Raw genomic sequence first — 12,345 nt, forward strand, 5'->3', positions numbered from 1 at the left:
ATGTCTCAATATTTGATGAAAACTCCTAGGAAAAGTGGAAAGCAATCTGGCAAAAATTGGGTTTAAAAGTAATGGCTCACAATGTATCCCAAGATAAGGAGAGTGGGAACATAACATGTAAAATGTTACATCATAAATAAATCAGAGGCTTAAGAAAGAAATGTCCTTTTCTACTTATGACTATGGGAAAAATTCATGAAACAAGGGACATAGAGGCTCACTGGTGATAAAATGGACAATTGAGACTGTAGCAGATTTTAAAAGTCTGTACAAACATAACTGGTATAATAAGAATTAAAAAGGAAACAGTTAACTGAAACATATTTACAGCACGTTTCTCTCATGAACATCTAATTTCCAAAATATATAAGGAACCGACTAAAATTTATGAGTACAAAAATCATTCCCCATTTGACAAATGATCAAAAGACAGGAATAGGCAATGTTCAAAAATCCTTCAAAAGTAATGCTGCAAATCAGACCACTTGAGTTTCACACCCATTCAGCTTTTCCCAAAGCTCTATGTGTGCCTTTTCCTCTCCCTTTTTTTGGCCTTTTATTTGTTGGTTTCATCAGCTCCCATGGATGAAATTCTCTCTAGAGATCTTTCTCATCCTGTCTTAACCTTTCTCCTCACTGCAGTCCCCAATCTCTAGCTTTTTACTAAACATCCTGAACTGTACTACCCTCAGCCCTCATTCCCTTTAGGTTACTGCTCCAGCCTGCTCATTTACCCTGCTTCGACTCTCTATCCACTGTACCCCATCTTTTAGTTTCCTGAAACACAGACCTGATGGACCTGACTGGGCCATCTCAATATTCAATAAATGCCAGTGGCTCCTTATTGTCTCCAGGATCTCGTACATCATTTCCTGACTCTTTCCTCCCTTCCCAGTCCCCTCCATGCACTCTATCACTTAGTGACATTGGACTCTTTGCTATTCCTCATTATCCTAACTCCCCAAATTTTCCATGGCTGTCCCCATGTCTGGAATTCTCTTACTTCACGTCACAGCTGAACCCCTCCCCCTTTTTTCCAAATAGCTTTTCCAGTCTGTTAATTTTAGTGCCTTCCCTATGGTTGTCTGCATGTTGTTTCTCCCTATTAGACTGTGAGATCCTTAATGATAACTTTTTTTTTAGTGCAACAATGCTTAGCACAGTGCCTGACTAATAAATACTTAAGTTTTCTTGACTCCACTAAAGAAAGAAAAAACAGTTCTGATGACATGATTCCACTACTCAATCAACTCCAGTGGTCCCCTGTTATTGTCAGGATCAGATCCAAGCAGCAGCTTGGCATCTGCAACCATTCAGAGCCTGACTCCCCAGCCGGCTCCTCTGGCCACTCTAGTTAGCCATAATTCCCGTTTGTCCACTCCCTGGTTGGGCCCATTGAGCCTTCCTTATATCTCACACTACACCCCACTTCTCATGTCTAGCTTCAAGCCCCAAAAGTGCCATTCATGATGCCTTTCCTGATCTCTAGCTCCTAGAGTCCGTCTTCCAAAAGTCATCTCCCATTTAACTTCAGACATATTTTGCATATGCCCATCTATGCATGTTGTTTCTGCTGAGAGAAGGCAAGTTCCCCAAAAGACTGCTTCTGATTGACAATCATTTAAATGATTTAGACAAATGCCAATCATTTAGAAAAGGGGTATATTGTGGCATATGAATATAGTGGAGTATTTCTGCACCAAAGGAAAGGATGAATATGAAATACTCACAGTAGGATAGGATGACATTTATGAATGAATTCAGGGTGAAATAAATAAAGCCAGAAAAAGCAGTGCACATGATGAATGACAACAATGTAAACAGAAAGACGTATAAAGTGAAACTGAATGCTAGTCAGTGATGGTGACTAAGCCTGAGTCCAGAGAAGAGATCAGGAAATGTAAGTGCCTCCCTTCGTGGCAAAGGTAGGGAACAGACTATCTGACATGGTTGATGAGGCAACTGTAAATTTTTTGTCTTTCTCTTTAAATCTTCCTTACAGCAGATAAGTAACTACTTGGAAGGCATAAAGATATATACAGAAATGAAAATGATGTAACAATAAAACGTGTTAGTTTAAAAAAAAAGTTTTAAAAGGAAATACAGTTTTAGAATAATTTTTTTAGTTTTACTTGGAAACAGGAAGGAAAAACCTAATCAAATGTGAAAACAAGAAAATACTCATTATTACTTTAAAATTCAAAACCTATTTCCACCCAGCTGATTTTATCATCAGTTGTAAAGTAAAAATCATAAGAAAGATAAGAAATGCTCATTTTTTAAATATTTATTTGAAAAAAAATCTACAGATAACTATCAAAAAACTGATCAAGAATGGGAGAACAAAAGTAAATCTGACTTATGCCTGTCACATTTACTTAACAGAAAAGGAAACCTTAAAATGCTCCAAAGATATTGTAGCATCGAGAGAAGCGAACAATAGGAATACAGTTAAGGGAAAAAATCAAGACTTATGACCTGAAATCTCAAGAGATGGTTTACAGTTTGATAAAACTTTTCATTACATGAATTCTACTGAACAGCTGTGACCCCTCTTACTGGAAAGTTCTTTATTAAAGTATTATCATTTTGAAAAGCTCAGCAACAAACAGCCACATGATGTCTTTATGTAACAGATAAGGAATATGTGAAAGACATGACCCAACCTATCCATTTTTCTATGTGTATACAATAAATCTACATGGTTTATCCAAGTTACAATCTATGCACATCACTGCCTGAAGTGACAGCATGAGCAAAATGCAGCTAATCCATTGCTTGAAAGGAGACAAGCCACCCTCCTGATATAGGATGACAGTCCACCAGCTGTCTCCTTGCCACTCAGGGACAATTACAAATGCTCTATCAGCTTTCTGAGAGGTGGGGATGATGAATGAGGACAAGCTTTGTATCTTTTTTGCAGATTCTGATGTTTCTTTCCTGATCTAATCTGAGGCTTAATAGATGACTCAAAGACAAGTACAGAGTTCAACGAGCTTATTCATTTATCATATTGCAAAGGACTGAGAGGTCTTAGCTGTCAATAACACAACTTGGTATGACTTCAAAATATGTAATACAAATGAACTGGGTCTACAGTAACAGAAGATGCTTCTGAGAGTTCTCAAATTTCAAAAACAACACTTTGGATTAATATCAAACTTCATTTTCAGAAACCATTTAAGTAAAACCCAAATAATAATACAGTGAGCTCCAAGTTAATAGTCACTTCTCTAGCACACAAACCAAAGTAAACATTATTCTAAGTAAAACAGCATTTTTCAATAGTGAAAAAATATTATGAAGAACTCACATGGTATTGAATGACAATCTGGCTCTGTAGAAACGGCAAGTGTCATTCTGAGTTTCTGTTAATATTTTCATATGTAAAAAGCAGGGGAGATTTTCTTCAAACTTTTGCAGAATACTATATGAGAAAGACCACTGGAATAGAGACCTAGAGTCACTAACATGGCCCTGCTGCTAGTTGATCAGTGTGCTGTGCTGGAAGAAAAGGCACTATGTCAGGAATCAGGATCCCAAAGATCTGGTGCCAACCTCGCCACTTAATACTTTGGTGACTTTACTTACCTACAAGTGGCCCAAGGTGCTGTTTCTTCATAAACAAAATGAAAGAGGTGGGACAGCTTGAAAATTTAACTCTAATTAAACTAACCTCCATTAAAAGTAACTTCTTGTTGCTCTCATTGCACTGTTTGTTCTTAGAATGTATTATTCTGCTTTTTTGGAGATTTAGATCAGTGTTCATATATGATTCTTTAAACTCCCACACCTATTTCTGCCATAAAAATGTAAATAGAGACATTTGAAATAAATTTTTGCTTAGGTTTTTTTTAATAAGCAAGTAGAATTTTCTCTTTAAGAATTCAAACCACAATCTGTTTTTCCCATTGTACAAATATAAATGGAAGGATAATAATAACCCCTGCTAAAGCACATCATTACAGAGCTGAAGTGATTTATATGCATAAAGCTTTAAATTTACAAAGTGTTTTCCTCACAGAAATTCTACAAAGTAGACATTGTAAGGATTATTATTTTTCCTATTTTACAAATCAAGACTTGAAAATAAAACAGATCACAGTGATAATCTAGTCTGTCTACCTCTTTCATTTTACAGATGAGCAAGGTGAGCCTTCTTGAAGTTAAAGGAACACAAGGAAAATAGCAGAGGATTGGGGAGATAACACAGGACATCTCAGCTCCATATCAAGCAAAATTCCTGTTATCTGAAAGCTGAAAAAGAAGACTCTGAGAGGATGATCTGACCATAGTTAAAGAGCTACCAAGTACTGGAGTCAGATTTTGTAAGTAGGTCTTTGAAGATTCCCAATTTGATGTTCTTTCTAGTAAATCACAATGCCTCTTTGAAATTTTGAAACCTAAAATTTCATCACCTCAAATCTGAAATTTCATCATTCTGAAAAGTCCTCCTCTGGTGCCTCATAATGGCATATAACAGCGAAGTCAAATTCAGGGAGAAACAAATCCTTGTAGCCACAGATTGACATACCAAGTAATATCATCTGGTATTGCACTAGATTGTTCGTTATTTTGCTAAACATTTCTCAAATACATTTTAATCTTGTTCTAAATCTGTGGATTGCATCTGGTCCTTAAGCCTGACACTTTAGTTCTTGAAGGATATATGCCAACAGAATGTGGACTCTGGCAGTCTGACCACACTGTCAGCATCGTGCCAGGAGTAGGCCAGATCAGCTGACCAAAACCCAGGCTAGCAGAGGTCACCACCTCAAGCTGACCACATGGTATCCCATAAAAGAGAGGTGCCTAGGAAGACATCCAGTATCTGTGCACAAAACGCTGCCATAGGGATCATTATCAACTAAGTATTTTTCTAATTTCTCCTTTTTTAAATTATAGCTTTTTATTTACAAAACATATTCATGGGTAGTTTTTCAGCACTGATCTCTGCAAAACCTTCTGTTCCAACTTTTCCCTTCCTTCCCTCCATCCCCTCCCCTAGATGGCAGGTAGTCCAATATATGTTAAATATGTTAAAATATAGGTCTAACTTCACCTCTTGCTGATATTCCTCACACGAGACTTTCCATCTGACTGTGCTCCATATCTAGAGGGCATTCCCTCTTTACCTCTGCCTCTTAAAATGCACAGCTTCTTTCAAAGCTCAGTTCCAGGCTCCCCTCTAACTTCTTTCCTATCCTTCCTATCCCTCCTCAAGTATTTCTCCCTCATTCCCCCCAATTATCTATTATTTACTTCAAGTATCTTTCGCATTTACTTGAACATGAACAAGGAGATAATATCAGTTGCTTGGGAGCAGAGACTGTCCCAGCTTTGTCTCCATCTCTACCACCTGGCAGATTCTTAGGAAAGATTTCTTGATTGACTGATGACAGAACAAGGAAAGGGAATAACCATATATTAAACACCTACTATGTACTAGGCATTATACAAAGCAATTCATCAATATAATTCAATCTTCATAATAACCTCGTAAGATAGGTACTATTAATTACCCCTGAAAATAAAGCACAGCATAAATAACATGTCCAAAGACAAAGAGCTCTGAGACTATAGGCTCCGGTCCTCCAGGTGCCAGGCTCTCCCTGTGCTCACTTACTGAGCCACCCAGCTGCTTTTGTTGGTCATGTAGAGGATGAACATGGGCCCCTGAAGTCATGGGAACACAAACTATCATGAATACAACTATAACTGGAAAACACTTAAAAGTTTGAACGCTGAATCAAGAGAGTCACAAGTGTCCTAAACACTCATAACCAGCTGGATTGTAACTTCTAAAAGATCCTCCATGAAGTTGCAGAGATGGGCCAGTCTTCTTTATAGGTAACTGCTTGTATATTGCCTGTAAGCTCCTTAAAAGCAGGACTAGCCTTTTATACTTCCCTAACATTTGGCACGCAGTAGGTATTTAATAAATGCTTACTGATCATTTGAGAAAATAACAATAAATGAAATCACACATATTTGAACTAGTGGTATTATTGCCATGCTTTTTTGTCATTTCCAACATAAATATTTTCACATATTCTAATTAGTGAACAAACCAAATTATTTGATGCTGAAGAATTTCTTGTTTATGGATATTTCCTGGATATCACTTTGTATGTGAACATTTAGTGCTACTGGAATTAAAAAATACACACTGTTTTGCTATGTGGCATTTTAAAACTGATATACATTTTATTTTTTGGGAGAGTTGGGAGTAAGGGTTAAGTGAATTGCCCAAAATCACACAGCTAGTAAATGTCAAGTGTCTGAAGTTATATTTGAACACAGGTCCTCCTGACTCAAGGGCCAGTCCTTTATTCATTGCTTTACCAAGCAGCCCCCATGACATACATTTTCTAGAACTTAAGATACAGTGCTAAATTTTAAAGCATTAATTTTCTTTCCCTCTCACCTCCACTCTTCCCCCTTTGTGGGAACCACCCCCTGAAACCATGCATGCCCTTATAAAACAAATATGCATAGTCAAGCAAAGCAAATCCTCACTTGCCCTTGTCCACAATGGAATGTCCCATTCTATGGCTTGAGTCCATTCTCTCTCTGCTTTATCATTAGTCCTCTGGAATCATGATGGATTATTATTCTAAAAATTGTCTTTACAATGCTGGTATTGTATAAATTGTGTCCTGGTTCTTTAACATTTAATTAGTCTCTCTTCTGAATACTATATCTTATATCCAAATCCAAATAAAAATCCTTTGATCTTGATTACTATATGTAAATCAAAGAAACCTAAAATTTGGAAAACAAGCTATTTTTTCTAAGTTGGTCATGTCAGTACTATGGGATTTCAAAGATATTTTCTCATAGAAACCTTTTTTGTATGCTGGTTAGAAACTTGGAGCCTAGCCCATGGAAGCCTGTTTAATCAATAATGAAACTGAGACAGCTGAAACACTACAACTGTGATAAAAATAGAAGGTCATAATGGAGTAACAGAATGTTAGTGTGACTGGAGACCTGAGTAAGCTAGTTCACTGGACAGATGAGGAAATGGAAGGGAAATGACTGGTGTGACCTCTCCCACCTATCTGGCAAGAGTAGACCTGTAGCCCTGATCATCTGACTCACAGTCAAGATTCCTTTCAAACTTCCATGAGTGTAACTATGGAGAGCAGCTCCAGGGAGGAATCTGGCCAGGTTATCCCAAAGTTCTCTGCTACTTGCAAAGGGTGCTTGGGAAGGCAAGGCAGAAGCTGGAAAGAAGCGTGAATGCGGACTCGAATGGTCCTCTTGCCACCCAAGAGTAACCCATTTCCTTACCTTCACAAGGGCTCTGCTGCTGGATTTGTACTTTAAAAGGAGAGAGAGGCTTCCAACATGCTCTATGCCATTTCTTGGTGACCTCATGAGTTCCCTTTGGTGTAATCACCATCTCGAAGCTTCCTGGATCTATATGTTTATCTCTAGTCCCACATTGATAACCACTCCCTAGAGATTTTTCAAACTGACTTTCCATAGGTACTCCCTGCTTAGCCTGTGGAACACAAACTGCTTCTCTCCCCCTCAAATGCACCACATTTCCACACCTCCCTGTTTTGCTGAGAACTCCACCACCCTCTACATCTCTCAGATTTCCAATCTCAGTCCTTTCCTTAATCCTTAAACTCCTTCATGCCACAGAAACAGGAAGTATCAAAGCTTTACCATTTCTACTCCCAACTCAATTTTATACTTACAGCCTTCTTCTCCATTTTATACCCATTTCAGGCTCTTCCACCTTGATCACTGTCATAACTTCCTAAGAGGTTCCTCTTGTTGATATTTCCATACTCTGTTAGAACCTCCAATCTGCTGACAGAGTGCTTTTCCTAAAGTCAAGATCAGCCCATATCACTCAATCTTTCCATCAACTCCCCTGGTTTTTTGCCTTTCAGGTCAAATTATCATCTTTAGGTTTTACTTTGAAAACTCTTCACAAACTGGCTCCAACCTACCTTTCCAAGATTACTTAGAAAGTAATTCAAGGTTATTACTACAGTTCCTTGGCGTTACTGTCTAGTCAAAGGGGTATTCCTGCTTTTCCTAACAGAAGACACTGTCTCCTGAATCCATCTATGTCTTTGTGTTGACTGTTTCTATGCCTGGGCAGCACACGATCCCATCTCAACTCTGTCTCTTAGAATCTCAGGTCAAATGACATCTCCCGAATGAAGTCCCTCCTGATCTCCCCAACTGCTAGTGCTGTCCTCCACAAGGACAGCTCCCCAATCCCCTCTTAATTTATCAAATATATATTTCATAGACATTTTGTATGTATTTGTATTTCTAGTACCTAGTACAGTGTCTAATGTCAGCCAATAGATTGTATGGATTGATAGAAGGATTATATAATGGGATAAGATTTTGAAGGGAGGAATACCAGTCCAAATCAATGACCTTGGAAAGAAAAGAGGAGTGGAGGGACTGAAGGATGAAGTGAAGACGAAGAATAAATAGGTAGAGGAGAGCTGCACTATAGAGAGAGCTAGAAAGCAAGTCATCTTTAAAAATTAAAAAGAGAAAGCAATTCCTTTATGAGATAATTCCACAACCTAGTTTAAAAGTCTAGATATTAATGATGAAATTTCAATATTTTGTATAATTCTGCCTGTTAGCACAAGGCTTGTAGTATATCTCACCTCTTGGAAAGATGGATAGATTCCCGTTAATTGAGTGATGCTGTGTGTAGCACCATTAAACTGATCATTCATTCACCATTGTGTTCTTGGGGAATAAATGGCAAGATGTGCTAACACTGTGAAACTTTCTGCTAAAAAGTGGGCCAGAGTGACTGGCTCTGTTTCTTAATTTGTGTCCTTATCACAGAACAGAGCTGGGGCCTCTCAACAAAAGGAGGAATACTCTATTCAATAATAGAGCTGACCCTCTGTTCAAAAGTCATCAAGGATTGCTTGTGTCCTATAAAAATCTGTTCTTTACAAAGCAATACAACACTTCACTCCAATCAAGGGGGACTGTTGACGCCCACGGAAAATGCCATGCACTTCCCATCTCTAATCTTTTGTTTATTTCCCTCAAGGAAGAAAGTCCAAGTTCTATTCATCTTTTGAGGTTCAAGTCATATGTCCTCTAGGAATTCTTCCGGGACATACTGCTCAAGAACAACCTTTTCCTCCCCAAAATGCCTCTAATGTTCCTACTGCTGACACAAGGGGATAATCTGTTGCTAACAAAGTTGCCTGGGTTCCTCTGCCAGATTGCGAACTTCTTTAGGACAGAGATTGTGCCCTCTCTCCCTTCCTCCCTCCTTTCTCTTAGATGCCAAGCAAGGGGCTGAGAACACAGCTAGGGAGACTGTATTAAGATAGAGCAGCTTCTATCCTCAAGCAACGGACACTCTGATACTTAACTGAATTCTCTTCAATGCTCAGCAATGGGTGTTCAACAAATAGCTCTCAAGTGAGCTAAACATCGATTTCCACTCATAATTATTCTCTGCAGGCCTGACAGCAATACGAACACAGAACTACAGACTGCAAATGTGTCCCCAGGATGCCTCAAAAACAGATGTTGCCCTGGGGCACTATACCCCTCTCTGGAGGAGACCCATGGCTGAGACCCGTACACACCAGTAAGAAGCACCTTTCCCTTGGGTAAGAACCAAGAGGCTGGTGCTGTTACATGGTGTGATTCCTGTTCCTTTCAGAGGCTGATAGCATCATCAACAAGCCTTTATAGAGCACTGTCCAAGAGATTCAAAGAACGGTGTCAGCCCCCAGAGAGATTGCAATCAGAAAGGATTAGCAGTTTCCAAGGCTTCTGAGGCCTATGGAAGAAAAACCAAGAGAAGTTAGCCCCCAAATTGACTTGTCAAAACAAAGAAATGTTGGACATAGTGAACAATGCTGACGTACACCAGCCTTTACTTAAATGTTCTGAGGAAAAGGCTGATTTTAGCAAGTCTACCAAAGGATAGGTAAAAGAACACCTCAGGCAGATGGAGGAAAAAAGAAATAAGGCACCTGCAGAGAGGAAGAGTGATCAAAGTTAATATAATTGGTCACTTTGATTTAAATTGATTTAAAAATCTTTTTTAGGGGAAGTGAACTCTAAGGTTTCAGTAACAAATACAGAAAAAAAATTAGAATTAGCAAACTGATGAAATTGAAAACTTTTTTTTTGCAATTCTGTTTTATGCTGAAAACTATAACTTACATTCTGATCTTAGTACATTTTAATAACTAGCATTTATATGGCATTTTAAGTTTGCAAAGAAATTTACAAAATTATCTCATTTGATACTCATAACAACCCTATAAGACAGGTACTATTAATTAAGATACCCATTTTAGTGTTGAGGAAACTGAGGCAGAAAGAACTGCCAAGGTCACACAAAGAATAAGTATCAGAGGCCATATTTCAACTCAGGTCTTCTAGACCTCCAGGCCCAATTCTTGATCTCTGGAACTACTTAGAAGCAAATTTTATTTTTAAAACAGAATTTTCAAAAACTACACAGTACAATTCAGAGTGCTCATATTTCTTTTCTTTTCAGTTTATTATCATTCATGGTTGTTCTTTTGGACATTTTAAATCCTGGCTGCTTACACATGCTCTATATACTGGTTGTACATAGAAACTGATGTAGGCATTTCTGAAGCATCTCCTTCAAAAACTAGTCTTTTCATGAAAGGAGCCTAATTACGAATTATGTTTGGCAACATACATTATATAAAATGATTAGCAATTGTGAAGTTTAGCTGCTCTGTTTTATTTGAGTAAACAAGACCCAAAAGCTGTGTTATAAAATAGTCTAATTTTACGATCTTCATCCCAATTAAATATAAACTCAGAACTCTTTACTGAATGTCTGTTTTTCTTATTCAAATCTGATCTCAGACATTTAACACTTCTTAGCTATGTGACCCTGGGAAAGTCACTTAACCCTAACTGCCTCAGCAAAGAGAGAGAGAGAGAGAGAGAGAGAGAGAGAGAGAGAGAGAGAGAGAGAGAGAGAGAGAGAGAGAGAGAGAGAGATATATATCCTTTGTGGAAAACACATAGGAATATTATTACCAAATTTTGAAACCCTCAGAATAAGAAAAAAAAAATCTATTTAAATATACTAGAGCTACAGTTAGAATTGCACAGGACTTATCAGCAGCTACAATAAAGGATCACAGGGCCTGGAATCATATCTACTAGCAAGCAAAAGAATTAACCCTGTGGCCAAAAATATCATATCCTACAAAATTACCTATAATATTGAATGAAAAAAAAAAAAGGACATTTAATGAACTTGCAGATTTACAGAATTTTCTTTCAACCAAACCTGAACTCAATAGAAAATTTATGGGAGAGATATGTCAATATAAAAACTCAATTTCAAGGAAATTAACATGGACAAATTGTTTATATTTTTTACATGTGTTTAAGACTGACATCAACAACTGGGTAACCCAAAAGAAAGGTTGGGCAAAGTTAAGGTAAAAATACTAGTTATGTGATACAAATGAAATGCAAAGGAAGAACAGCTGCAGAGACACAGAGGTGGGAGGAGGGTTCCAGTTCTGAAGACCTATTCATATGGGGAATGGGTTAAATAGGCAACACTACACATGAAGTATGTAGTGAAGAGTATACAGCACCCTCTAAAATGGCACCCTCTAAAACCTATAAAGAAATAAAGAGGGAGGGATGAGTGGAGAGGGAAGCAAACGGTGGGAGAAAAAGATACAGAAGGGAATCCATGGGTAGGGAGGGTAAGTGATAGCAAGGCAAGTTAAGAAGCAGAATTAAAGCAAAGAGTTAGCATGGATAGAAAAGATGTGTGTACATGTATGGGGTGTGTGTGGGGGGGGGGGGGGGAGAGCAGCAAAGCATGTGTATGTGAATATACATATATGTATATATATATATATATGTGTGTGTGTGTGTGTGTGTATGTATATATCTTGATATGTATACATAAATATATCTTTGTTTAATTAATAGCCTGCTTGGGGGAAGTGGGGCTGGATGATAGGAGGAAAAAAAGAATAAAGTTAAAAATTGTGCACAGCAGAGAACAAAGGAACCTACAAAGAAGTAAAGAAAAGGTGGATATCCATGAATATAATTTCTTCTACTATTATATTATCCTTTCTTAAACTGGTAGTTTATTGTTATATATTTTGAATTTTCCCTGATGTTCTCTTGGGCATACAACAATATTTTGTTTTGTTTTCCTTTTTTTATTCTGTTTTCTAAATATAATTTTAAAAATTTTGAAATGTTTTTCGAATGTATTTTTACAAAACTACAAGCCCTCATATTAAGAACCCCTAATTCAGAGAAAAGGGAATCAAAAGTACAGAAGAAAGAAAGCAG

The 12,345-nt window shown here is 37.7% G+C and overlaps 1 protein-coding gene and 1 long non-coding RNA gene across 5 annotated transcripts in view; one reads left to right on the forward strand and one right to left on the reverse strand.

The window, feature by feature from the left end:
* The window catches only part of LOC116421980, a 95,720-nt gene extending 91,284 nt beyond the window's left edge, over positions 1 to 4,436 (forward strand). Inside the window, exon 2 of the long non-coding RNA XR_004232579.1 lies at positions 4,142 to 4,436. This is a non-coding gene — a long non-coding RNA (uncharacterized LOC116421980). The remainder of the gene's footprint in view (positions 1 to 4,141) is intronic.
* SCAPER (S-phase cyclin A associated protein in the ER) overlaps positions 1 to 12,345 on the reverse strand; it is a 352,222-nt gene that overhangs the window by 213,913 nt on the left and 125,964 nt on the right. The gene's annotated exons all lie outside the window — the stretch shown is intronic.

This window comes from Sarcophilus harrisii, chromosome 2 (genome assembly GCF_902635505.1).
Source record: "Sarcophilus harrisii chromosome 2, mSarHar1.11, whole genome shotgun sequence".
NCBI classification, from domain to species: domain Eukaryota; kingdom Metazoa; phylum Chordata; class Mammalia; order Dasyuromorphia; family Dasyuridae; genus Sarcophilus; species Sarcophilus harrisii.